Source organism: Aquarana catesbeiana, linkage group LG05 (assembly GCF_042186555.1).
Source record: "Aquarana catesbeiana isolate 2022-GZ linkage group LG05, ASM4218655v1, whole genome shotgun sequence".
Classification (NCBI taxonomy): Eukaryota; Metazoa; Chordata; class Amphibia; order Anura; family Ranidae; genus Aquarana; species Aquarana catesbeiana.
The window spans coordinates 559,131,666-559,157,775 of NC_133328.1; the positions used below are offsets into that span (position 1 = coordinate 559,131,666).

The window sequence follows — 26,110 nt, forward strand, 5'->3', positions numbered from 1 at the left end:
TGTATTGCCGGACCGGCAATTCATTAATAGCCGCGAGTAGTTTTAAATGACTTTTTTTTTTTTGAAATGTCATTTTGCTGTCAGACTGTTCTAAACATGGGAAACATGCGCCCCTTTACAGGCATACTATAGACACCCCCCAGGTACGAAATTTAAAGGGATATTACACTTTTATTGTTTCACTTTAAGCATTATTAAAATCACTGCTCCCGAAAAAACGGCCGTTATTAAAACTTTTTTTTGCATTGATCCATGTCCCCTGGGGCAGGACCCAGGTCCCCAAACACTTTTTATGACAATACCATGAATATATTTAAAATTAGCACTTTTGATTTCTCCATAGACTTTTAAAGGGTGTTCCGCGGCTTTCAAATTTGCCGCGAACACCCCAAATTGTTCGCTGTTCGGCGAACTGGCGAACAGCCGATGTTCGAGTCGAACATGAGTTCGACTCAAGCTCAAAGCTCATCACTAATAATGAGTAGTGATTGTCTCCGCTTCACCTGTTTTACTAATAATTAAGAGTTGAGGCAGGATGGCCACAGACTCCAGGTAAATAAAAAAGGTCCATATGATCTCAAGGGGAGAGAAGTCATCATTGACAAAGACGGACAATTCAGCAACAGGAAAGATGAGAAATTCCACTCTGAATGTGTCATGATTTCCATTGTAGGGAGGCTTGAACTTCATGTATATGAGATAAACTGTTGGATATGCACAACCAATGTAGATCAGCTTCATAAAAGTGTTGTAGAGTGAAATGAACGAAGTGAAGAGATCAAGGTACCGAGTGGTAAACACCAGTGCAAACAGAAGCTGACTCTTTCCAGAAATACCGGCACAGGATCGGCTCTTCCAGATCTTCAGCAGCAGGATGATGGTGGCTGCCATATGGGACAAGTCCCCGTTGAGTCGGAAGATATTCATGGTGTGCCAAGAGGTGGGTGAGCAGGGGGAGAAGACAGGGCACAGGTGACCCGGGGGCCGCGGAGACTGCCTCTGACGCCTCTCACTTCAATCCCTAAAGCTTGATATCAACGTGCAGTTGGAGGGCTGCAAAAATGTGCATCTCTGCCATCTGCCCACCCCCCCTCCCCTTAAATTGCAATAGGCAGCAGGTAAAGATTACATGCAGTGATTGCGATACTTTGCACCCATGGCAAAGTTTACACCAAACGCTAGCAACTGGCAAATCCCCTGCAATCACGTTCACGGCTGTGGCACGTTTGTTAAAATAGGCAGTGAGGAGACATTCAGAGGAAACTGATATTTAGACGCACATATAAATCTACCCCAACATGTCCACTCTTTTTGGGTCAGTGGCATGAAAATGGAAAATGAGTTCAAATACTTACAGTAAAATTCCTTCCCTAGAGCTAATTCTTGCCAACTCACATGTGGTAGTATGCTGCCATGTTGGCACCAGGAAAGAAGTGGTCATGCCCCACTGCATTCTGGGATTGCTACATTATGCCTATCCCAGGAGGCAGTGTGTCCCCAGAGGTATACACATGCAGCAAGATGCAGTGCATGCGCAGAGCAGATGCACACTCGCAGCACATGCGCAGATGAGTTTCCAACTTTTTGAGATGGGAACGAGGGCCACTTATTAGCAAACGTATGTAGGCATGGGACACACCCCCACCACACCCCCTTAAAGGAGAATTATATTATTATAAGTTAAACCCACAAGTGCTTCTTTTTACTACTATTCATTTATACTGGCTTTTGAAATGTACAAATGCAGCAATTTAGAAAGTGAATGAAGAGTTTAGCTTTGTGAAACACTTTTTGAAATATAAAAAGTGCATTTTATATACAACAATATAGATCAGACCAAAATGAGGGACACGTGAGGAGGAAAGAGGGACAGAGGGACATTGTTCCAAATCAGGGACAGTTTATTTATTTTTTATTTCAGGTACTTATATAGCGCCATCAATGCAGCGCTTTACATATACATTGTACATTTACATCAGTCCCTACCCTCAAGGAGCTTACAATCTAAGGTCCCTATCTCACATTCATACATACTAGGGACAATTTAGACAGGATCCAATTAACCTACCAGCATGTCTTTGGAGTGTGGGACGAAGCCGGAGTACCCGGAGGAAACCCACGCAGGCACAGGGAGAACATGCAAACTCCAGGCAAGTAGTGTTGTGGTTGGGATTCGAACCAGCGACCCTTCTTACTGCTAGGTGAAAGTGCTACCCACTACACCACTGTGCTGCCCAGTTGGGAGCTATGCGCATGTGCACAAACACTGTGGACCAATATAGTGCAGGATTTTTAAAGCTGGCGACGTGGACGAGGGGGGAAGATACCTACTAATTCCCCCACTCATGTAATGGAGATAAAGAGAGAAGAACGTGTTTTTAGTACTGTGAATTACCCATAAAGTGGGTAATCCACAGTATCGCCAATTAAAAATAAAGGAAAGAAAGCCTAAAAATAAAGCAAGAAAGAAAACAAATATAGTCACTGTTTCTAAGGACTGCTAAGCTGCAATTAAATACATTTTTGTTTTTGGGTTTATTTAAAGTGCATACTGTACTTGTTTGCAGTAATTAGAGACAATTTCTGAACTGCTGCTTCCAACCTCAAGAGGGCAGCAGACCCCAACAATTTGCCCATAGTTACTTACTACAAAGTAACAAGTTTTTTTATACAGAAGGCAGTATGAACAGTCAGTGCTTACATTCTTTTGCTTCGCTACCAGCCTGATGCTATAAAGCCCAATGAAGACTTGTAAAAGGACTAGTAGATTGTCACACAAAATGTAGGTAGCAATCTCATTCATTATTAAGTGGCTGGTTCACATCTATGTACATTTTTATAAAAAGAGGACAATATTTGTGCATTCACTCTCCTTAAAGCGGACCTTCAGTCATTTTTGCAACTTTCCATCTATTGAATCTTCTGCCCTTGTGGTTTTAACTTTGGATAGTAAAACATTTTTTTTTTCTGCCAGTAAATACCTTATACAGCTCACTTCCTGTTTCGTGTCTGGTAAAAAGCCTAGGATCTTTCTTTCTTTCTTGTTAAAAAAAAAGCCTAGGATTATGAAATCATGCACAGTGTAGCGTCACATATTGCGACCCATCACATTTCGCTACCCGCTGGAGTGCGCATGCACGACGCTGCCATATGCATTCCAACACTTTTACTACAAAACTCCACCCCTGAGTCCAGGTTCAAGCCCCACCATCCAAGTGGACATAGAGTCAGAATATAATTATGTTGAGCAAAGCGAGGCCGTGCTCGAATCGTGGCGAGCGAAGCGAGCCCGGGAGGGCTGTGGAGTTTTGTCGTAAAAGTGTTGGAACGCATATGGCGGCGTTGCGCATGCGCACTCCAGCGGGTAGCAAACTGTGACGGGTCGCCATATTTGACACTACACACAGCTCTCTCTCTCACTGTCCTGAGAGTTTGCCAGGAAGGGAGGGGGGGTGAGTCATAAAAGGGCCAATGAGAGCTGCAGAGCTGGAGGTGTGCCTCTGTGTAAATCCAGGAAGTGAACAGACAGCAGCTTCAGCTGCCCACATTTAAAATGGTTGCAGCCAGACTCAGTGGAGGGATATTTTTGCAGCATATTTGGCAAGTACAGAATCACAGTATATGCAAAGTGGTTGCAGGGAAGCTTCAGAATGGCAAAGATGTTTTTATTACAAATTATGTGAGCAGACTGAAGTTCCTCTTTAGGTCTTTATCTAACCTTGTCCTGGGAGGTCTCCAGAGTGTGTTAGTCAGGTAGACTGGGAAGAAGAAGCAGCCAGATGGGCTGGTAAAATGGCAGTCAGGTGGGCAATCATTTCTGCAGGATGTGGAGCTGGGACCAGTATCTACAGGAAAGCAGATGGTGTTGCAGAAAGCAGTTCACCCCACATGTACTACTTTCCACAAGGGACTGAGAGTTCCTAGACTGTAATAGGCTGTTGCTGAGCTAACTAAAAGACTGTTAGTTCCAAAGGAATGAACCCAGCAGAGCTGTGCATTGGAGCAAGATTTGTGCAGGAGGATGAAGTGGAAGCTGTAAATAGGGAGGAAGTTTTCCCTGGTTCTGTTGTAATTATCAAGTTGGGCATCCCATAATCCCTAACCCCATCCAAGTTCTTATCCCCAATAAAAAACAAACAAAAACAAGCTCAAGGACTGGTCTTCTGTCTGGATGCAAGAAGAAAATGCTATGTGACTGGCTGTGCAGCAATGAGGAACCGTGACATTCGCAACTCCTTCAAGGGTAGTGCCACAATTATCACACCTAGCGGACTGGAAAAGCATGTTTTTCAATGTGCTGCCATACGTGCATCAAACATGCAAAAGTAGCTCAATGATCTTTTTGCCACACCCCGGTTTGTGTGTTTTTAAAATTAATTTACTGCACACTTTTTCTCATTTGTTGCGTGTTTATGTGCCCAGTAAAATGTGCACCAGCTTCCCCGGTATGGAGTTCCATTAACAAACAATGGCACAGTAAGCGTGACACACACTTTTTGCATGTTCCCGGAAGGCACAGAAATGCTTCTGTGCGCATTCCCGCAACACTCAGATGTGAACAGAGCCTGTGTGATCAATAAGATGAAGAATTAATGAAGTCGTCCCCTGCACACCTCCTTCTCCTTCTTTAGATTGGAAGCTCTTATGATAAGGCCCCTCCTGTATTGAATTGTATTGTAACTGCCTCCCTTAGTTTGTGAAATGCTGTTCAAACCGTTGGTGGTACATTAATCCTGTATAATAATAATAATAATATGCACATTCAACAAGCCATCTTTCACTCCAACGATGAGAACATAGTATGTCAGACAAGCACACCATAAGTAAAGCAGAGTGCAGAAGTCAGGAGTAAGTATATGTAGCACCCTCTAGATAGGTAGGTGCTAGAGGTAGGATTTTTGTTAGGACATTAAAAATTAGGCAGGCCTGGCTGGCTGTCAGGCTTGTTTGTTTTGTTCTGATCTGGGCTGGGAGTGGCTCAGGGTAGCAGCTGGTGACTCACAGGAAGCGTCACTAGCACCTCCCTCTTCTTTCCAGAGTCTGCTAGAAAGATCTGGAAGAAGAGGAGGAGAGAAGAGCTGGAGCTGTCTGGGGTGTTTTAGGGAGCCCTGACCAATCCCCAACCTGGATTGGCAGGGGGCAGGCCTCCCTAAATGTCCAGGGTCATCCCAGCTGGGGGGGGGGGGGGTTGTCGGGTGGAAGAGCTGGAGTGAGAGAAGTGTGGAGGCTGTCAGGGCCTTGAGGGAGCTCCTCGGTCTGGGGGATGACCTTGGGCCTGGGCTCAGGTGCAATCGGGACCACCTTCAGGAATGCATGGAGAGGTCCTGGACTGGAGGCACAGGAGAGAACAAGGAGAGGAAAGCGGGAGACAGCACTGCTAGAGGAGAGGAGTACTAGTCACAGCCAGGAGGGCTGGTGAGTGAGGCACAGTCAGGAGGACTATGGAGGCACACCTGAGAGGACTGTGAATTTGCAGTCTGAGATGGGTGCAGAACCAGAAGAGTGGACTGTGGTGAAAGAGGCAGCTGCAGCCAAGAGGGTTGGCAGGGCCTGAAGAGGACTTGCTGGGATCAGTAGCTGCATTAGGATAGCTAGCACAAGGACTTTTGCTATCTTCTCAGCTAGACTATAGGGGCCAGTGGTCCTTGCCTGCAAAAGGCATTTGCTAAGGCCTGGCTGAGCCAGTGTCAGGCCTACCCATACAAATGTGCTAGCTGGTCCTGGGAACTAAGTGATGTGCTGGAGGTGATAAAGAGTAACAGTCTGCAGCAAGTGATGTGCTGGAGGAGTGAGGAAAGGTAACTTCAAGCAAGAGTGTGCAAGAGGAAGTTGAAGGAATATGTACAGGGAGTGTACATAGTTTGTCCCAAGCAAATTGTTGTTGAACCAATTGCTATTGATTCTTTACTCGGCATCTCATATACTCCATCCCCATCCAAGTTATATCCCTCAGTAAAAAATCACCTTCCAGGTTTTATTGTCAAAGCTTAATTCAACAAGCTGAAGTTAGAAGCTGATTGGCCGCCATGCAGAGCTGCTCCAGATCTTGCACTCTCTAGTTTTAGTAAATCAATCTCAGAGTGTAAAGGTTAAAAGTAAATAAAGCACAGAGTGTCTCTCAAGCAAAAAATCCCCCTCCTGATATAACCCCCTACCCTCCATGTCAAAACCGCCTCCAGAAAAAACTGCCCCTTCCTTTTTCGAATTGTACTCACTGGACCTTGGCATTGCATCTACTAGAGAGTTCCCCAGGTCCCCACACCGTGACCACCCACATACAAATGGTCATGTATGTATGTATGTAATGAAGAGTACAGAGATCAGTAGTAAGTAACACGGACTGCAGAGGTCAGTAGTATGCAACGTGGGGGTACAGAGGTCAGCAGTAAGTAAAACAGAATTCAGAGTTCAGTAGTAATGTAAAGTTCAGAAGTCATTTGTAAGTAATGTAGATTTCAGAGGTCAGTGGTAAGTGACAAAGTTCAGAGGTCAGTAATGAGCAACTGTGGGGTCAGTACTAAGTAACGCAGGGGTCAAAGTAACGCAGAGTGCAGTAGTAAGTAACCCCTGTACAATGCAGTGTTCAGTAGTAAGTAATATAGAGTTTGAAGATCAGTAGTAAGTATCACAGAAGGGTTGATTTACTAAAGGCAAATCCACGCTGCACTACAATTGCACTGCAAATACACTTGAAAGTGCACTTGTAAGTGCAGTCACTGTAGATTGCTGTAGATCTGAGGGGAAGCTCTGCTGATTTTATTATCCAATCATGTGCAAGCTAAAATGCTGTTTTTTATTTTCCTTGCATGTCCTCCTCAGATCTACAACGACTGCGCTTCCAAGTGCACTTTCAGTGCACTTGTAGTGCAAAGTGGAGTTGCCTTTAGTAAATAACCCCCCAGAGTGTATTAGTAAGTAACAAAGAGTGCAGGGATCAGTAGTAAGGGCATTCATGCCCACCTCATTACTGGCCATGCCTATTTTTTTTACAGACACACAATTAATGAATGCAAACTGCATTGTCCAGGACCAGACAGCATCTCCTCAAACTACCCACCTCCTCATCTACACAAGCCGGGTAGCGGTAACCACCTGATATCGGCACAACCAATAGAAGAGGACACTGATGCCATTGAAGCAGGGAAGTCTCCTCCATCCAGAGCAGAGCAGATTTCAATCCAGTGCCCTAATCTGGGGATGACAGCGTTGAAAAGGATAATGAGATAACAAAACCGGGGATGAGATTTTAAAAGTGGGGATTAAATCTGAGTTGTAAACCAGAAAATTACAGACAGTTCGTAAAAAACAGACACTTTTCTTTTTGTCTATAAATGTCCGTAGACAAGCGAAAAGTGACCCTAATAAATCTCCTGATCTCTGGCTCTGAACTGGGCATGCGTGGTACCAGAGCTGGCTGAGTCATAGGCTGCTGGGCTCGGCCTCAATTCGGGCAGTGGGGCAAGTTCTAGTGGTGATGACAGCCAGCTGGCACACCCTTCGCAGAGGAGCCTGCCAGTCCTTCCTTGCCTGGGACTCATTTGTTTAGGGAGGAGGGCCAAGCTCCCCCCCATGTCTAACGCAGCGCTTCAAGTTCTCTCCAGCCAGGGGCATGTACTAGTGGTAGCTATGTTTACATACAGCCTTGTGCTTACCTCTCCTCGTCAGTGAGGACTGGGGGAAGTCTCTGTGATATGTGGGGCAGTCTCTGTGACATGGTGGGCAGTCCTTGTGATAGCACTCTATGGTACAGTCTCTGTGACTGGCCCCCCACAGAGCCTATGAGGCAGCTTGATGAAAAGGGGGACTCTGATGTAAGGTAGACTCTGCGGACTCTGATGTAAGGAGGGAATGCTGAAGACTCTGATGTAAGGGGTGAATTCTGGGGACTTTAATATAAATCGGTACTCTGATGTAAACAGAGGGTTCACCCTTACTGCTACACTTTATATGTTGTTTTGTATGTTACTTACTTCTGACCCCTGCACGCTATACTATGGTGTTTATTTACTCAAGCTGGAAAGTGCCAAATCAGGCTCACTTCTGCATAGAAACCAATCAGCTTCCAGGTTTTATTGTGAAAATATATAAACTAAATATATGTGCTTGCGCTAATGGTGTATCCAAAAAATATATATAATACAAAATGCAGCTGCTATACACAAAGTGCTAATCACTTGGGAAACATATGAATATAAATATAGGGCTCGCAAACACAATGAGTGAAAATATAATAGATGATGAACAAAACAAAGTCCAAATAAAGTGACTAAAGGTGCTCCAATCCAAAGTGAAGGAAATGTAAGGTGCTTCAGAAATATTCAGGTGTACAACACCCCCTCATGTATCCCCACTCACCAGATCAGAACGACCCCCAGCTTTTCAGTCTGGTGGGTCACTTAAAGCTTGGTAAAGATATCCTGGGATGGCGGATATGGTGTCAGGTCATCAGGTCCAGAATTCCTTTATGAAGTTTCTGAGCCAGAGAACAGGTACCCAGAAGTAAAAAAGTACCATTAAAAAAGGTTTTATTATAAAAAGGGTGTACTTACTTACAAAAAGTAAGATCAAACAAACCTCAAACATGGAGCTGTGAGTGTAAAAACGCTGTTCCTGGCGTGCGTTTCACGGGACCTGAAGTGACGTCAGTGATACCGGAAATAGCATCTAATTGAAATGAATGGCTGCGCTGCTATCAATCTATCCAATCAAGAATCGAGAACCCGTGGAGAGAGGGACGGTGGGGACACGCCAACGGAAATTCGGGGCTCAGGTAAGTAAAACAGGGGGGCTAGGGGGCCGATGACTGCCAGGTGTTTTTTCACCTTAGGTCGGGTTCACACCTATGTGAATTAGATGTGCGGTTTCCCCACATCTAATTCGTATAGCAGGAGAATGTGACTGGCTCCCTATGGAGCCGGTTCACATATCTCCGTTGCAGCTGCGGAGCGCACTGCACAGAAACATTGTGCGTCTTTGGCTCCGTTTCAGGGCCGAATTCAGGCAAAGATTCTGCCCTGATTCATCCCTGAAACGGAGAACAGGGACGGATAGCGATGCTGTGCGATCCGCGGCCGGTTGAGGTGTGAACTGAGCCTGAATGCATAGGATGCATTAAGGTGAAAAAACACAAGCCTTTACAACCCCATTAATTGAACAAGCTGAGGTTAGAAGCTGATTGGCTACCATGCACAGCTGCACCCAATCCTGAGTGAACCAGCTTTAGTAACTCTACTCCATTACATTGTACATTACACAGTCATGACCAAGGTGTTCATTGTCTCAACAGTTGCAGGGTCTAAAGAAGTTATTTTTAAAAAGAGAAGTATGGGATTTAAAAAACAAACACACATACTCACCTAGGTGGATGCAGCATCGGTCCAATGCTACATCTGTCCCCTCTAGTCTGAGAACTGAGTGATCAAAGACTGCTGATCTCTCAGTGAACAGAGAGTTAGTGACTGTCAGTCACCGGTTCTCTGCTTTGTCCCTCCAGCACTCACTGGAGCATCGGGCTGTGCTGTGGATGGGGCAGGAGAAGCTGGCTCTGGATGAATGATGATAATAAAGTAAGGATCCCTCCAGAGCCTGGACTGGCTGAGTGATGTCAGCCGACAGTGGACTTTAGCCTGCTGTCGGCTGAATATGGGTCACGGGAGTGCAAAATGGAGTGCACTCCTGTGACCCACAGAAGAAGTAAGGCCAAAGGAGCTTCTCCTCTCCCTGTTAACAACGATGCAAATTCTTTGCGGATTTCATCCAATCTGAAAGGCATAGATTTGCATGTCATCTGAAAAAACATTGTTTTCAATAAAGGCTGTTCATATTTATGTGGTGCAATTCTGATCCGATCAAAAAAAAGGGTCCTGTTCGGGTTCACAGCAGTGTGAATTTAATCTTCATAGACTGCAGAAGGACTGGATTGAAGTCGCAATACTATGTTCACATCAATGCGAATCCAGCTGTCTTTTTTCTAGATTTTACATATTTCCCTCCTCCAGCTCCTCCCCTCCTCTCCTGTGAATAGCGGGTTGTTAAGGAGTGGGCGGCCACCACGTCCTTAACTTCTTCACACCCGTGCTATACCTGAAAGACGGCTACAGCGTGGGCCTTAATTGCTGGGACGGCGGGGCATGTGTGGCGCGCTCTGTGATCAGTGAGTCAATGAGACCCAACTGATCATAGATCGGAGTAGGGGGCCGATTCTGTCCCCTTACCATGTGATCAGCTGTGAGCCAATGACAGCTGCTCACGTGATGTAAACAGAGCTGGTAATCGGCTATTTTTTTCCTCACGCTGATAGCGTGAGGAAAAAAAAAAAAAACAGATCAACGGCTTCTGTCAGACGGACATCGGTCCCAAATGCGGAGAGCCCCTGCCGACTCATCTGTGCCCACCAGTGCCACCTGTCAGTGCCCTCCAGTGCCAATCAGTGCTGCCTATCAATGCCCACCAGTGCCACCTATTAGTGCCAATCAGAGCCTCATCATCAGTGCTGCCCATCAGTGTCACCTACCAGTGCCTATCAGTGCCCATCAGTGCAACCTATCAGTGCCACCTATTAGTGCTCTTCAGTGCCACCTATTAGTGCCATCTATCAGTGCCCACCAGTGCCGCCTCATCAGTGCCCAGCAGTGCTGCCTTATCAGTGCCTATCAGTGCAGCCCATCAGTGCCCATCAGTACAGCCTATCAGTGCAGCCTCATCAGCGCACATCAATGAAGCAGAAAAAATGACCTGTTTGCAAAATGTTATAACAAACTTTGAAAAACTGTTTTTTCTTTGTTTCTCAATATTTTTGGTCTTTTTTGTTTGTTTAACAAAAAATAAAAATCGCACTGGTGATTAAATACCACCAAAAGAAAGTTCTATTTGTGTGAAAAATAAAATGATAAAAATTTCACTTGGGTACAGTGTAGCATGACCGCGCAATTGTCATTTAAAGTGAGACAGCGCTGCATACAGAATCTGGTGCAGCTGCGCATAGTAACCAATCAGCTTCTAACATCAGCTTGTTCTATTAAAGCATAACTAAAGGCAAAACTTTTTTTTTTTTTTTTTTTTTAGTTTTGAATAGAGTGAAGAGGGATTAGAACCCCTGGTAGTTTTAATTGCTGTCTGTGGCCCTGTTAAGGAATTTCACCCTCTCTATTTGTCCTGTTTAGGCTGCAGTCACACCTGAGCGTATCGTCTTTAAACTTTTTTTCGGCGTTATTTTCACGTGTTTTTATGCACAATTTTGGCGCATTTATACAGCCTTTTTGAGCTTTGGCCTTTTTTTATTAGCCAATAGAGAAAACTATCATCTGTTGCATCATTTGTTGCAAGGTTTTTTAGCTTTTACAGCTTTTCCATCAGCTCTTTTAAAAATTATTTTATTATTATTATTCACTTATTATTATTATTATTATTATTATTATTATTATTATTATTATTATTTTAGGGTAAGGGGTTATAGTTAAAGTTAGGTTACGATTAGGATTAGGGGTTGGGGTTTGGGTTATGGGTTAATATTTTATTTATTGTCTTATTATTTATTTTTATTTTTTTGTTAGGTTTAGTATGTTAATACTACTACTACTACTACTACTACTAATAATAATAATAATAATATTAAATGAATAAATAAATGTAAAATAAATAAAAACACAAATAAATAAAAATAATCATAAATAATGAATAAAATACAATAACTGAATACTATGTAATAATAAATAATTAACCCCTAACCTTAACTTCAACTCTTAAAAAATAAAAATATAATAATAATAATAAACACCCTAAATACATTATTATTATTATAATTGTTAATAATGACAACACATTATTATCATTATTTGTTATTATTATTATAATTATTATAAATATTAATGTTATTGTAATAGTATATTTTATTTTTTGTTCAGGTTTGATTGTTTATTATTTTATTGTTATTTATTATTATTAATAATAATAATAATAATAATAATAATAATAATAATAATAATAATAATAATAATTCATTTTTTAAATATATTTTTATAAAGTGATACTAAAGCACCCCCTTTTTTTTTTTAAATAACAAACATATACTTACCTCCTTTGGGCAGTGGATTTGCACAGAGCAGCCCCGATCCTCCTCTTCTCGGGTCCTCTTCAGTACTCCTGGCCCCCTCCCTCCTGCTAAGTGCCCCCACAGCAATCAGCTTGCTATGGGGGCACCCGAATCGAGCCACAGCTCCCTGTATCCATTCAGACACTGAGCAGGGTTTGGCCCTCTCCTGATTGGCTAACTGACTTTGCTTGACAACAGTGGGGGCCAATGGTGCCGATGCTGTGTCTCAGCCAGTCAGAAAGGAGAGTCCTGGACGGCCAAGGCACTTGTGTTCATCGCTGGATAGAGATGGGGCTCAGGTAAGTATTAGGGGGCCTTGAGAGGCTGCAGCACAAAGAAGGCTTTTTATCAGAATGGATAGAAAGCATTAAAGTGATTGTAAACCCCATACTAGCACTTTTACTTACAGGTAAACCTATAATAAGGCTTACCTGTAGGTACCGTGAATATCTCCTAAACCTGCACCGTTTAGGAGATATTCACTGTATCCGCATGTGCCAACGTGATCGGCACATGCACACTGAAGAAACGGCTCATTCCTGCCATTTCTTCAGCAGCTGTACCATGACCGATGGCGCTTGTGCATGTGCGGGAGTGACATCACCGCAGCTCCAGCCAATCACAGCGCTGGGGCCCACGAACCTGGAAATAACTCCGGAGAGACCTGTTGCCGTGTACGGTGTACGGGGTGTACGGGGACCGCTGCAACAGCTTCGGTCTAAGGCAGGGGTGTCCAAACTTTTTTCAAAGAGGGCCAGATTTGATGAAGTGAACATGCGTGAGGGCCGAACATTTTGCCTTTTTACATTATTTGAACCATTAAAATTCGGTCTAAGTATGTTCGTTCGAGCACTAATACGCTGCCCAACAAGAATTCTCTTGCCTTTGTGCTGTGTGTGGTGAAAAGATGAGCTTGTGTTATTTAAATATACTGTATTTATTGGCGTATAATACGCACCTTCACTTTAAGAGGGAAGTTTCAGGAAAAAAACTTAAATTTTAAATAAAGAACTGTGAAGCAAAAGGGTCAGTGCCCATCTGCAGCCTCACAAGTGCCAGGAATGCAGCATCCACCATTGCCAGGAATGCAGCCCCACCATTGCCATGAATGCAGCACCCACTATTGCCAGGAATGCAGCACCCACCATTGCCAAGAATGCAGCACCCACCATTGCCAGGAATGCAGCACCCACCATTGCCAGGAATGCAGCACCCACCATTGCCAAGAATGCAGCACCCACCATTGCCAAGAATGCAGCACCCACCATTGCCAGGAATGCAGCACCCACCATTGCCAAGAATGCTGCACCCACCATTGCCAAGAATGCAGCACCACCATTACTATGAATGCAGCACCCACCATTGCCAGGAATGCCGCACCCACTATTGCCAGGAATGCAGCACCACCATTGCCATGAATGCAGCACCCACTATTGCCATGAATGCAGCACCCACTATTGCCAAGAATGCAGCACCCACCATTGCCAGGAATGCAGCACCCACCATTGCCAGGAATGCAGCACCCATCATTGCCAAGAATGCAGCACCCACAATTGCCAAGAATGCAGCACCCACCATTGCCAAGAATGCAGCACCCACCATTGCCAGGAATGCAGTACCCACTATTGCCAGGAATGCAGCACCACCATTGCCAGGAATGCAGCACCACCATTGCCATGAATGCAGCCCCACCGTTGCCATGAATGCAGCACCCACTATTGTCAGGAATACAGCCCCACCATTGCCATGAATGCAGCACCCACTATTGCCAGGAATACAGCCCCACCATTGCCATGAATGCAGCACCCACTATTGCCAGGAATACAGCCCCACCATTGCCATGAATGCAGCACCCACCATTGCCAAGAATGCAGCATCCACCATTGGCAAGAATGCAGCACCCACTATTGCCATGAATGCAGCACACACTATTGCCAAGAATGCAGCACCCACCATTGCCAGGAATGCAGCACCTACTATTGCCAGGAATGCAGCACCACCATTTACAGGAATGCAGCACCATCATTGCCATGAATGCAGCCCCACCATTGCCATGAATGCAGCACCCACTATTGCCAGGAATACAGCCCCACCATTTCCATGAATGCAGCACCCACTATTGCCAGGAATACAGCCCCACCATTGCCAAGAATGCAGCACCCACCATTGGCAAGAATGCAGCACCCACCATTGCCAGGAATGCAGCACCCACCATTACCAGGAATGCAGCCCCACCATTGCCATGAATGCAGCACCCACCATAGCCAGGAATGCAGCACCACCATTGCCAGGAATGCAGCACCCACTTTTGCCAGGAATGCAGCACCACTATTGCCATGAATGCAGACTCACCATTGCCATCAGTGCAGCCTGATGCCCATCTGCAGCCTTGGAGGGGACAGGGAGGGGGCGCCAAAAGATTACATACAGGAAAAACTCCTGTTTTCTCAGCGGCCTCTTTAATAGAAAGTCCCACCCCCTTTGATGGACAGAACAGTCGTCCAATGGCAGCGCAGGAGACTGAACTTCCTATTACAGAGGCTGCCGTGTAAACAGGAAATACTCCTGTGTGTACGGCACTCGTCCCACCCCCTCCCTGCCCCCTCCAAGGCAGCCAGCATATATACCTATTGTGGCCCCGGCGCTGGGAGCCACAAAAGATACATACTGTATGTCCAAATAATCAGGCGATCAGGCCATTCAAAACTGGAACGCGGGCCGGACTTTGGACATGCCTGGTCTAAGGTGAGTATTTCATAATGAGCCGGTATGCAATGCATACTAGCTCATTATGCCTTTGTCTTGCAGGTTCTTGTTTTTTGTGTGTTTCAATTAATTTCTATGAGAATAAAAATGTGCAAATCTGCCCAATCTGACCTACAAAAAAGCACCAGAACTTTTTTGAGCTTCAGGCGTTTGGCTTCAGGCGACATGGAGTGGAGATGTGAACCATCTCCATAGAGAATAATTGATTTTTTCTCCTCCAGTGCTTTGGAGCTTCAAGCTGCAAATCACTGAGGTGTGAATGGGGCCTTACTGTTACCAGTGAAAGTAAAAGAAAATCACAAACATTGGGTTGTCCCCAGAAAAGTAATAGAGGGGAAATCCTCCAAGGGGCACACTTGTTCTGGTGACCTGGGGGTCCCCAAGGAATCCCCTTAATTTGAAGGGATTTCTAATCACTTCCTGTTTGGCTATGGGACAGGAAGTTAAAGGAAATCTCCGCAAAAATCTGACAGGGGTTATAATCCATTATGAAAAAAAAAAGTTTTCCCTATAGTAGTTCTTCTTTAAAGGATCTGCTACTGACAGTTTAGAGTCAGAGCCCAGAGGTCTAGGGGTGTCCATGCCTGGAAAGGTCAGGGCTGTTTTGGTGGTTACTCATATATCTGGTGGGTGGTCATAACGTTATGGCTGATCGGTATTTATCTCTGCATGGCATGCTCTGCTCATGAGGACTGTAGAATTCTGCAGACAGATGTCTGATGACAGTATGCTGCTTGCAACTTCTACAACAAGCAGGATGAAAGATGGAAGCCATGTTCTCGGGGATACAGAACGAATCTCACACTGCAATGTGAAAGAGAAAGGCTTCTACCAGCAGCACTCCCTCCCCCCTGATCACATCCACACACTCAGCACTCCCCATTCCGGGGATCAGAGGAGGAAATGCTCTCACTAGTGTGTGTGGAATGTGGGCGGGGCAGGGGCGGGGCTCCTGACTACACGACACTCTCCCTGTACGGAGCAATCACATCGGAAGAAGATCTGGAGGAGTCCGTACAGAGGTGAGTGTCATCGGGGTGACCGGCTGTGATTGGTGACAAGAGGACCGGTCCTGTCCGGGGTGTGCTGCCTGCTCAGTGTTGTGTGATTTCTATCTGGAGCTCCTTCTTCTGCATTGTGTCTGATCACTACGAGAAACTTTCCTTATGGTGGGAGGGGCCCCCTTTACATAGGAGGAAGGTGGAGGGGCCCCCTTTACATAGGAGGAAGGTGGAGGGGCCCCCTTTACATAGGAGGAAGGTGGAGGGACCCCCTTTACATAGGAGGAAGGTGGAGGGACCCCCTTTACATAGGGGGAAGGTGGAGGGACCCCCTTTACATAGGAGGAAGGTGGAGGGGCCCCCTTTACATAGGAGGAAGGTGGAGGGGCCCCCTTTACATAGGAGGAAGGTGGAGGGGCCCCCTTTACATAGGAGGAAGGTGGAGGGGCCCCCTTTACATAGGAGGAAGGTGGAGGGGCCCCCTTTACATAGGAGGAAAGTGGAGGGGCCCCCTTTACATAGGAGGAAGGTGGAGGGGCCCCCTTTACATAGAAGAAAGGTGGAGGGGCCCCCTTTACATAGGAGGAAGGTAGAGGGACCCCCTTTACATAGGAGGAAAGTGGAGGGGCCCCCTTTACATAGGAGGAAGGTGGAGGGGCCCCCTTTACATAGGAGGAAGGTGGAGGGGCCCCCTTTACATAGAAGAAAGGTGGAGGGGCCCCCTTTACATAGGAGGAAGGTGGAGGGGCCCCCTTTACATAGGAGGAAGGTGGAGGGGCCCCCTTTACATAGGAGGAAGGTGGAGGGGCCCCCTTTACATAGGAGGAAGGTGGAGGGGCCCCCTTTACATAGGAGGAAGGTGGAGGGGCCCCCTTTACATAGGAGGAAGGTTAAGAGGTATTTATAGCCACAAACGTTTTTTCTTTTTGTATTAGATGGACCGGGGAAGGATTAGACCCCCTGTCTGGTATGTACTGAGACACCATTAGACATATACAGTGGTGTTTACTGCCCCTCTGAAGAGCGATCACATTTGACAGGTGGCTCAGAGGTGATGTGCTTCCTCCCGAACAGGGGTGAGCTCAGGCAGATTTCAGACACAAGCCCTGAACCCGCTTGAGCTATCCCACTAGGAAGCTGTCAAAGTGGACAGCCAATCATAGGCAGCGGAGGTGTTCTTGAGCTCATCCCTACTCCTGAACGCCTGTTTAAGACCCCTTTCACACTGGGGCAGTTTTCAGGCCCTGTAGCGCTGGAAATAGCCTCTGCTAAGCGCCTGAAAACCACCTCTCATTCATTCCAGTGTGCCTTTTCACACTCGGGCGGTGCGCTTGAGGGACGGGAAAAAAAAGTCCTGCAGGCAGCATTTTTGGGGCGGGTTGCCAAAAGGCCCCTGCCCATTAGAATGAATGGGTAGCGCCTTCAGAGCGCCTTAAAAGCGATTTGAGAGCGCCACAAAACGGGTGTTTTTAACTCCTTATTTGGGGTTAAGAGTGCCCCTCTAGCGGGGGAAAAGCTGCACAAAAGTGCTGCTTAAACAACGGTAAATTGCCGCTGTTTAAGGGGTCTTAAAGTGGGAAGCTTAAAGGTTAGTTCACCTTTACAAAAAAAACTGCCTATGTAGGTAAGGGGTGTCTGTACATAAAAACAAGATGTGCAGCTCTGGCTAAAGTTGAATAATGCCCTTGCTGTAGGTGTAGGCCATTTACATACCACCCGAAGCCTGACTGCAATACCCCCAGGATATTTCTAGGATGTTGCTAAGAGAGGCCTAGTCATTACTATTCACCTTCAGCATCACAGAAGTGAGCTCCTTCTCCAATTCAAAGCCCCATACATGCTCTTTCTCTATCCTGTGATGGAGGAGATGAGCAGTAATGACTAAGCCTCACTTAGCAACATCCTGGGATTATTACAGCCAGGATTCAGGAGGTATGTAAATAGCCTACACCTATAGCAAGGGCATTATTCCACTTTAAACAAAGCTGCTTTGTTTGTTTTTAATCTACAGAGACCCCTTATCTGCATAGGTGGTTCTTAAGTAAAGGTGAACTAACCCATAAAAAAAAGCTGACAGGCAGGCGTTTTATGGCAGAGAAGATCCTATTGGTCTCTTCCGCCATACATTCTTCTTCCTGCTTGCACAGGAGAGGTTGTACAAATGTCCCCGCGCATGCACAGCTCACAGTATATTATGACACCCACTTTGCAGGAGGGACATCATCACAGCCCCGCCATTCAAGCCGGCCAAACAGAGCAAACCTGGAAGGAAGATGAAAGTGCCCCTGTGCTGACAGGTGAGTCTGTCATAATGTGCTAGTATGTGGTGCGTACTAGCATATTATGGCATAAAGCTGCTAAGGGCCCGGATAAAAAAAAAAAAAACATTAACAAGCCTTGAAGTTAACCTCTTTTCTGCCAGTGTCATTAGTACAATAACAGTGCATATTTTTTTAGCACTGATTACTGTAATAATGTCACCTTGTTCCCAAAAATGTCAGGTAGGTGTCCGATCTGTCCGCCGCAATGTCGCAGTCCCGCTAAAAATCGCAGATCACTGCCATTACTAATAAAAATGCCATAAATCTATTCCCTGTTTTGTAGACGCTATAATTTTTGCGCAATCCAATCAACATATGCTTATCGTGTGTGTGTGTATGCATATATTATATGTATGTTAGTATAGTATTTTGTGTGTGTGTGTGTGTGTGTATATATATATATATAATTTTTTTTTTTATATGTAGAAGAATATATATCGGCCTAAACTGAGGAAGAATTTTTATTTTTTTTTTAAAGCGGGGTTCCACTCAAATTTTTAGCTTAATCTTACCCCTTTCAGTTAATTGCATAGATGTTCAAATGCCGCACAAAGTTTTTTTTTATCGCTGTAATTACCTTTATATTGTACTTTATTGTGGCACTTCCTGTCTCTCCTCCCATGGGAGTAGGCGTGTTTATTGCCTTTCCCCGGCGCCGCACTGTCTCCTGGGAGCTTAGTGTCAGGCTTCCCAAGATTTAGTGCGGAAACAATGATCATGCGTGTGAACAAGCTGTGAATGAACAGCATTCACCGCATCCAGGAAATCAATGCTTGTGGTCTTCGTATGCCCACAAGCAAGATGGAAACAGCCAGCATCACATTTGTTAAGTTATTCTTCAGTACGAAAACAGACAGAGGCGGAAATATTACACCCAAACTGTGAGTATTATTTTGGGATTAGCAAAGTGTCTCAATGACCTAAAAAAAAAAAAAAAAAAAAAAAAAAAAAAGATTGGTCGCCGGACTCCCGCTTTAATATATATATTTTTGGGGATATTTATAGCAAAAAGTAAAAAATTATTGCTTTTTTTTTTTTTTCAAAATTGTTGCTCTTTTTTGTTTATAGCACAAAAAATAAAAACCACAGAGGTGATCAAATAACACCAAAAGAAAGCTCTATCTGTGGGATAAAAAAGGGTACAGTGTCGCATGAACGCGCAATTGTCAGTTAAAGCGGCGCAGTGCCGTATCACATAAAAATGGCGTGGTCATTAAGGGGGAAAATCTTCTGGTCCATCTCTTGGAAAATGATTTCAAAATATTTCTAACTACCTGTTTGACGACTTTGGATACTGTAGTGTATTTGTCCTCCTGTGATATTTATTCTCTTTTGTATATCACTAATAATAGCACACTGTGGCCACATGTCTGTTGACATAAGGATGGGCTGGGTATGCCCGCTGTTGGCTTTTTTACGTTTATAGACTTTTTTCAGTGAGTGATCGAATAAAGTGAGATCTCATTATGTTTATTTACTGATTTGTTTAACGAGCAGAATACAGTGTTATCAAACATGCTTTGTGTACATAAGAGATGACAACCTTTTATTGTGTTTATAAATAAATGAAGTTTTACAATGGCTTTGATGTGGAATGGCAGAATGGACCCAGGTCAGGTCTCCATATACAAGGCAAGGTCGGGGGGGGGTTATCAACCTGTTGTAGGAATAGAAGTGATTGTATGGAAAGAGGCAGCATATCATCTAGTACAGTCAGACGGAGCCCAGCGATAAGTCACTGTTTACATTTACACAATATTTCTGATTGTAGAAATAATTTCATAACTGTTCCTGACGTGAGATTGTGACATAAACAGATCCTCTTGTCTGTTATCCTGCCTGGCAAGGAATACTTTGTCATGGAATTATCACATACAAGTCATTTCTGGAGTTCAAAAGTCGAAGAAGTGTGACCTTCATGATTCATCCCTTGCTGTAATCATCTGGAAAATGGAAAAGTATGACACGTGTGTGTGTGTGTGTGTCATAAGGGCCCATTCATACCAACGGACATGTGTTATGGTCTGGTTAATGAGCACCCGTTGGTGTGCGCTGTGGAGGGGTGGTGCTATGGCTTATTACAGTGCTTCTTTTTTTTTGTTATTTATTTTTTTTTACTTTGCTTTATTGAAACTTCATAAAATGACATTGCATTCTTGGCTTTGCGATGCATTGTAGTGTGACATAAAAATGCAGCACATCCTTCTCTTTTTAAGTGCACAGCAACCCAACACATGGTGTGAATAGAAAGTATAGTCAATTGCCTTGTCTGTGCATTGGGACTGTTATAGGCAACCGAGTCCTTGCTAGTTTTTTTTTTTTTTTTCGGGGGGGGGGGTCTAATGGAGATTGTACAGTCAGATTCTATAGTCCATGGTCAGCTTTAGGGCTCTTTCACACACTGATGTCCGTTTTCACGGACTCCGCTGGCTGGACTCCGCTGGCCCATCCTTTTCATCTGATCCGATCAGGATACCGATGGAAAAAAAGGGTTTCCATCCATCTGCATTTAGCGGATTGGATGTCAGCGGACATGTCACCGCTGACTTCCGTCGCTCCATAGAGGTACATGGAGCGTCTGTTCAGGTCCGCCTGACAAACTGACAGGTGGATCTGAACGGTCCGCATGTGTGAAAGAGCCCTAGTAAGGCTCACAATCTGATAATACAATATTCAACTTTAGACAAACTAAAGCTATGTGTATGCAGATTATAAATAATTATATTATTAACAAATTATGCGGTTAGTTTGTATCCATTCAGTCAGGTTTTGCGCTACATTTTGCTGGTGGCTCCTATACTCCGAATTGCTGTTACTGAAACTTGGCTTCAGGAATCTGTCTCTGCCTCTCCATCTGCTCTCTCACATGGTGGCCTCCACTGGACTCATTTAGAGCAAGTAGCCAAAAGGGAGATGAACGTAGAATCCTTCCATCCCCACAGAGCACTTTTTAAGTTCTTCCTACATCATTGTCTTCTGATTTGAAGCTTACTGTATTTTTGTTCAGTTTCTCTGAATATTGCTGAGGTTTATTGTCCTCCTGGACCATTATCACGTTTCCTTGATGACTTCTCTGTCTTGTTACTTTACTTCCTCTCCTGTGAAATACATACTATTATCCCTATTAATTCTAACACCCAGTTACCTCCTAAGCTTCTCAAACTAACCTTATCTTTTGACCTTAAGCAAAGGACACACATTCCTCCTAGTCACTGTGATGACAACACCATCAACCATGTTCTCCCACCTCTGCACTCCCTTCAGCCTCTCAAACACCCCTTTTCCTCTTTCTAATAGCAACCTAATTGGTTTCACATTCTCCCTGTCATCAATGTCCTATTTCTCCCACCAGCAAACAGTTACCCATAGAAACCTTTTGCTACTTCGACCCCTGTCTTCTCTTTTCTGCTACAGACTACCTATAGGACAAAATCTTACCCCTGTCCTGACCTGGCCACTTCTGTCTACAGCTCACCCTCATCCTCCCTGGACACACTTGTCTCCCTCACGAAACACATAATCAGGCTCTCATAAGACATAGCCATGCTCTTGAGCGAGTGTGGCAAGACAATCTCTATATGACTTCCCCCTCTATAAATCTGCCCTCCTAACATATCATTCCTGCCTCCGTATACCAGACTGACCTATTTCATCTCTCTCATTAACACCCTCTTATCCAGTTCTCATCAACTCTTTTCTACCATGTAGAAGAAGTAGAGCATGCACTCTGTGGGGGCAATGCTGCAGAGGCTCTATGAGCCTGCAGATTATTGCCACCAGTAATAATGAAGGATGAATGACTGTGCATTATAATAACAGATAATTTATCTATAAGGAAAGTGCTCATAAGCAGAGAGAGCACAGAGACACGAAATATTAGTTGTAATGTTTTTTACTTTTTTTTTTGGGGGGGGGGGGTTCTGACACTTTTTAAAAAGCACCCGCTGGACAACTGCTACCTGACCATCTTGGGACCTTGCTCCAGTTTACTTCCACACTCCTCCAACTCCTAGTGTACAACTGTCTGAGTTACTACCTCACTGATAACAGCCTTTTAACCCCCTAAAGTCTGACTTTCACCCACTCCACAGGAACTACCCTACTAAAACTCATTCATGAATTTTTATAACTAAGAGGAAGTTAACACTGCTTCTTTTTTTTGGTCACCTGCAAAGTAAAGGCATAATGTGCTAGTATGCATCACATACTAGCACATTATGTGAAACTTACCTGCAAACGAAGCCCTTGTCATCCCTGCTTGAGGCCTCATCCATCTGGGGGAGGCATGGGAGGCCGTTACTTCAGAGCGCATGCGGCGATGACGTCATTGGAACAGTATACAGTAAATATCTCCTAAACTGCAAGTTTAGGAGATATTTACAGTGCTAATAATAATAATAATAATACAAACATTAGAGGGAAGTTTACTTCCTCTTAAAACCAATAGCTGCTACTCTGCAAACATACTATTAGTCCTTTGACACCGTTAACCACCCACTCCTCCTCAAAATGCCTCCACCCTGTTGGCCTCCCAAGACTCTAATCTTTCCTGGTTCTCCTCTTACTTAACTTTCAATGTTGCCTACAAATCTTTTCTTCTTGTCTCTTCTTTCCATAGGGGCTCTCGAAGGCTCTGTCCTTAGACCCCCCCCCCCCCTCATTCTCTATCAACACCTACTCCCTTTTGTCACTTGATAATCCCCTATGGCTTCCAATACTATCTCTATGCTGATTATGCTGATTACTAACTGACATATCGGTATAGATGTTACACCACTTCCTAAAACTCTATAGTTCTAAAACGAATATTTCATTAGTATGTCTGCTTGGCTGTGACCACTTATGTTGACTAATACTACGTGGAATTTCAGCTCTTGGGTGCCACCCTTTGGGCACCTTCTGCTAATGTCGTGTTTGGTGAGCATTGATTCCGAGCAAGCGTGTTTGTACTTTGGACTTTTGTGTGATGGACTTGTGTACAGACGATACGAAAATCTGACAACAGACCGTTGTCTGCCGAAAATTTACTAGCCTGCCATCCAACATTTGTTGGCTGAAAGTTGGACATTTGTCTGAAGGAGCGTACTAACGGTCAGATTTTAGGCAAACAGTCTGTCATCACACAATTCCCTTCCCGAAAATCCGATCGTGTGTACGAGGTTTAAGACTTGAAGTACTCGTATTTTGGAAATAGAGCTCCTCACATTCACCTGACAAGTTTTCCTCACACCAAGCAGTACATGAAGTATAATGTAATTATAGTGTAGGAGTGTACTGTATTACTCCTGAGGCTAGGGTTGTGTGTCGGGAATTTGGCCCACGTGACAGTAAGGTGAGAGAGTGGTTTTAACTGATGTGTTGCATCAGTGCATGTGTTACATAATCTTTGTGCAGTGTCAGAATGTTGTACAGTTCTATTACTCCTATATCTGGCTCTCATTTATATATTCACTGGGTAGAATGGAAATGAGGAAGGTCCAACAATAATTCATCATTTGCTGCTTGTTCACACCATGTAGGCTACCTTGTATTGCATAAGTCATTGCATGCACACATAGAAAACAATTGTATTTTATGTGCCCTGTTCACTCCATAATGTTAAGTTCACGTGCATTGCATAAAAATGACACATGTCTGCATTGTTACACAGTAGAATGCATGACACTGCAAATCACCGCAGTGAATCGGGACACGCTGCAGTGCATAAAGTTGAATGAAGCGTAATTTCGTGACACGTCAATAAAGTAAAAAAAAAAGGGAAATAGCAAACCATGCAATGTGTTGTAAGAAGGCATTACACCGCCCATCCATGCCTCTACACAACGCACACCAGCGTGCATGTGTATTATCGTACAGGCTGGTATGAATGAGGCCTAATGCCACGTACACACGGTCGGACTTTTCGGTTACAAAAGTCCGACAGCCCGTCCGACAGACTTTTGACTGACTTTCGACGGACTTTCGGCGGACATTCTAACGAACGGACTTAACTACATACGATCACACAAAAGTCCGACGCATTCGTACGTGATGACGTACATCAGACTAAAATAAGGAAGTTGATAGCCAGTAGCCAATAGCTGCCCTAGCGTCGGTTTTTGTCCATCGGACTAGCATACAGACGAGCGGATTTCTGGGTCCGGCTGAGTTACGACGTAAAGATTTTAAGCAAGTTCCAAATCTAAAGTCCGTCAGATTTGCGACTGGAAAAGTCCGCTAAAGGTCCGGTGGAGCCCACACACGATCAGATTGTCTGCCGGATTTGGTCCGTCAGCGTCCGTCGGACCAGTCCGGTCGAAAAGTCTGACCGTGTGTACGCGGCATAAGGCTTAGTGACAGAGGTGAGAGTATGTACACATCCTAATGGCTCAGTATGGAAACGTGTACTAAATGAAATGTTGAGGTTGTCATTGTAACTCTAAAAATACTAGTTGCCTGGCTTTTTCTAGCTTCAAGTCCTATGTTCAGCCAAAACTCTCTTTTTTTTTTTTTTAAATTAATTTTGGATAGACGGGAAGGCTTAGAACCCCTGTCATGTTTACTGCTATCCAGGCCTCGTTTCCTTTCCTGCTGACATTTTACCTGACAGGAAGTGAGGTGAATTCTCCAACAGCAACACCGAGAAGTGTCAAAGTCTCTGCTTATGCAGACGATCAACTATTTTCTCTGACCAATCCTCACGTTTCTTTGCTGAATCTTCTGAAAGAAATTGATCATTATGGAGCACTATCAAATATGAAAATGAACTATTCCAAATCGGAGGCAATGGGAGTCGCCTTGCCCTCCCCTTTGCGGCACACCCTCCAGCTCAACTTTAACTCTAAATGGACCTCTTTGGCGTTGAAGTATCTGGGCACCCACATCCCACCAAATTTAGTGGATACGTTTAAGGTGAACTTTCCACCCCCTGCTCAGTGAAGTCTGCTCCCTTTTTAGACAAATGGAATCGATAATTGCATTCATGGTTTGGCCACTGTAACATCATCAAAATGAGAATCCTGCCAAAGTTCCTGTTACTCTTTCAGACTCTACCCATCTCTGTCCCTTAAACCTTCTTTTGCCAAATCAATTCCCTCTTTACCAAGTTCACAAATGGCCTAAGATCTGTAGATACCTCCTGACACTACCTAAAATCTATGGGGGGGGTAGCGCCCTGGACGCTTTCAAATACTACCAAGCGGCCCATCTGGGCAGGGTAATAGACTGGTGCAGACACAAAGGCCTTAAACTATGGACGCACACATAACAACAGTTTAGCCCTATCCCTTTGAACAGGACGCCATGGTGCTATGCTTCCTTACCAGCTTCCCTCGAGTCTCATACCACTATAGGACCTACTCGTTATGTCGGTCATATGGCTTGTACGAAACTGGAGCTTCCTTCCGCCCATTCTCCACTATTTCCCATATTGGGAAACCCCGGATTCCTGCCAGGGGTGGAACATGGCTCATTCCGGAATCTCCGGGAGGGGGACTGCTTTCAAACATCCCGCTTTTTGATTACTAATGCCTGGCCCACGCGCTCCATGTTGCTGCTGCTGAATGGTCAGTTTAAGCTACCTTTCTGGCAAGCGCATCAGCTTCACCACTTCTTCCGAACCCTGGGTCCCCCGACTCATTTCCTTAGCCAGCAGACTCTGTTTGAATCTTACTGTGAAGACAGAGACCCCTCCCCCACACCCTTTTGAAGATGTATGCTTTGCTCATCTCCCCTCCTGATGATTTTATCATGCCGAGCCCGAGCACGTGGGAAAGGGACCTCGATAGGACCTTCACAGCCACTCAACGCAAAAACATCATCCACCTTTGCCTAAAGTCATCCATCTGCACGCGTACACATTTACGTCGGCTTTGAGTAAATGATTTCCGGAGGCTTCGGAGCATTGGAGATGTGGAGACGAGAAGGGAACCTTTCTTCATATCTTCTGGTCC

At 44.7% G+C, this 26,110-nt stretch overlaps 1 protein-coding gene and 1 pseudogene across 2 annotated transcripts in view; one reads left to right on the forward strand and one right to left on the reverse strand.

Annotated features, from left to right (window-relative positions):
- Nucleotides 1–471: 471 nt before the first annotated feature.
- LOC141146070 (ER lumen protein-retaining receptor 2 pseudogene) lies at nucleotides 472–927 on the reverse strand (annotated as a pseudogene).
- Nucleotides 928–14,699: 13,772 nt separating this feature from the next.
- CPNE3 (copine 3) overlaps nucleotides 14,700–26,110 on the forward strand; it is a 104,204-nt gene continuing 92,793 nt past the window's right edge. Inside the window, exon 1 of one of the 2 annotated variants that reach the window (XM_073631914.1) lies at nucleotides 14,700–14,836. The gene's annotated coding sequence lies outside the window, so the exon portion shown is untranslated. Of the gene's footprint in view, nucleotides 14,837–15,766; nucleotides 15,880–26,110 lie in introns of those variants that run through there. The other variant, XM_073631913.1, reaches the window with a different exon arrangement.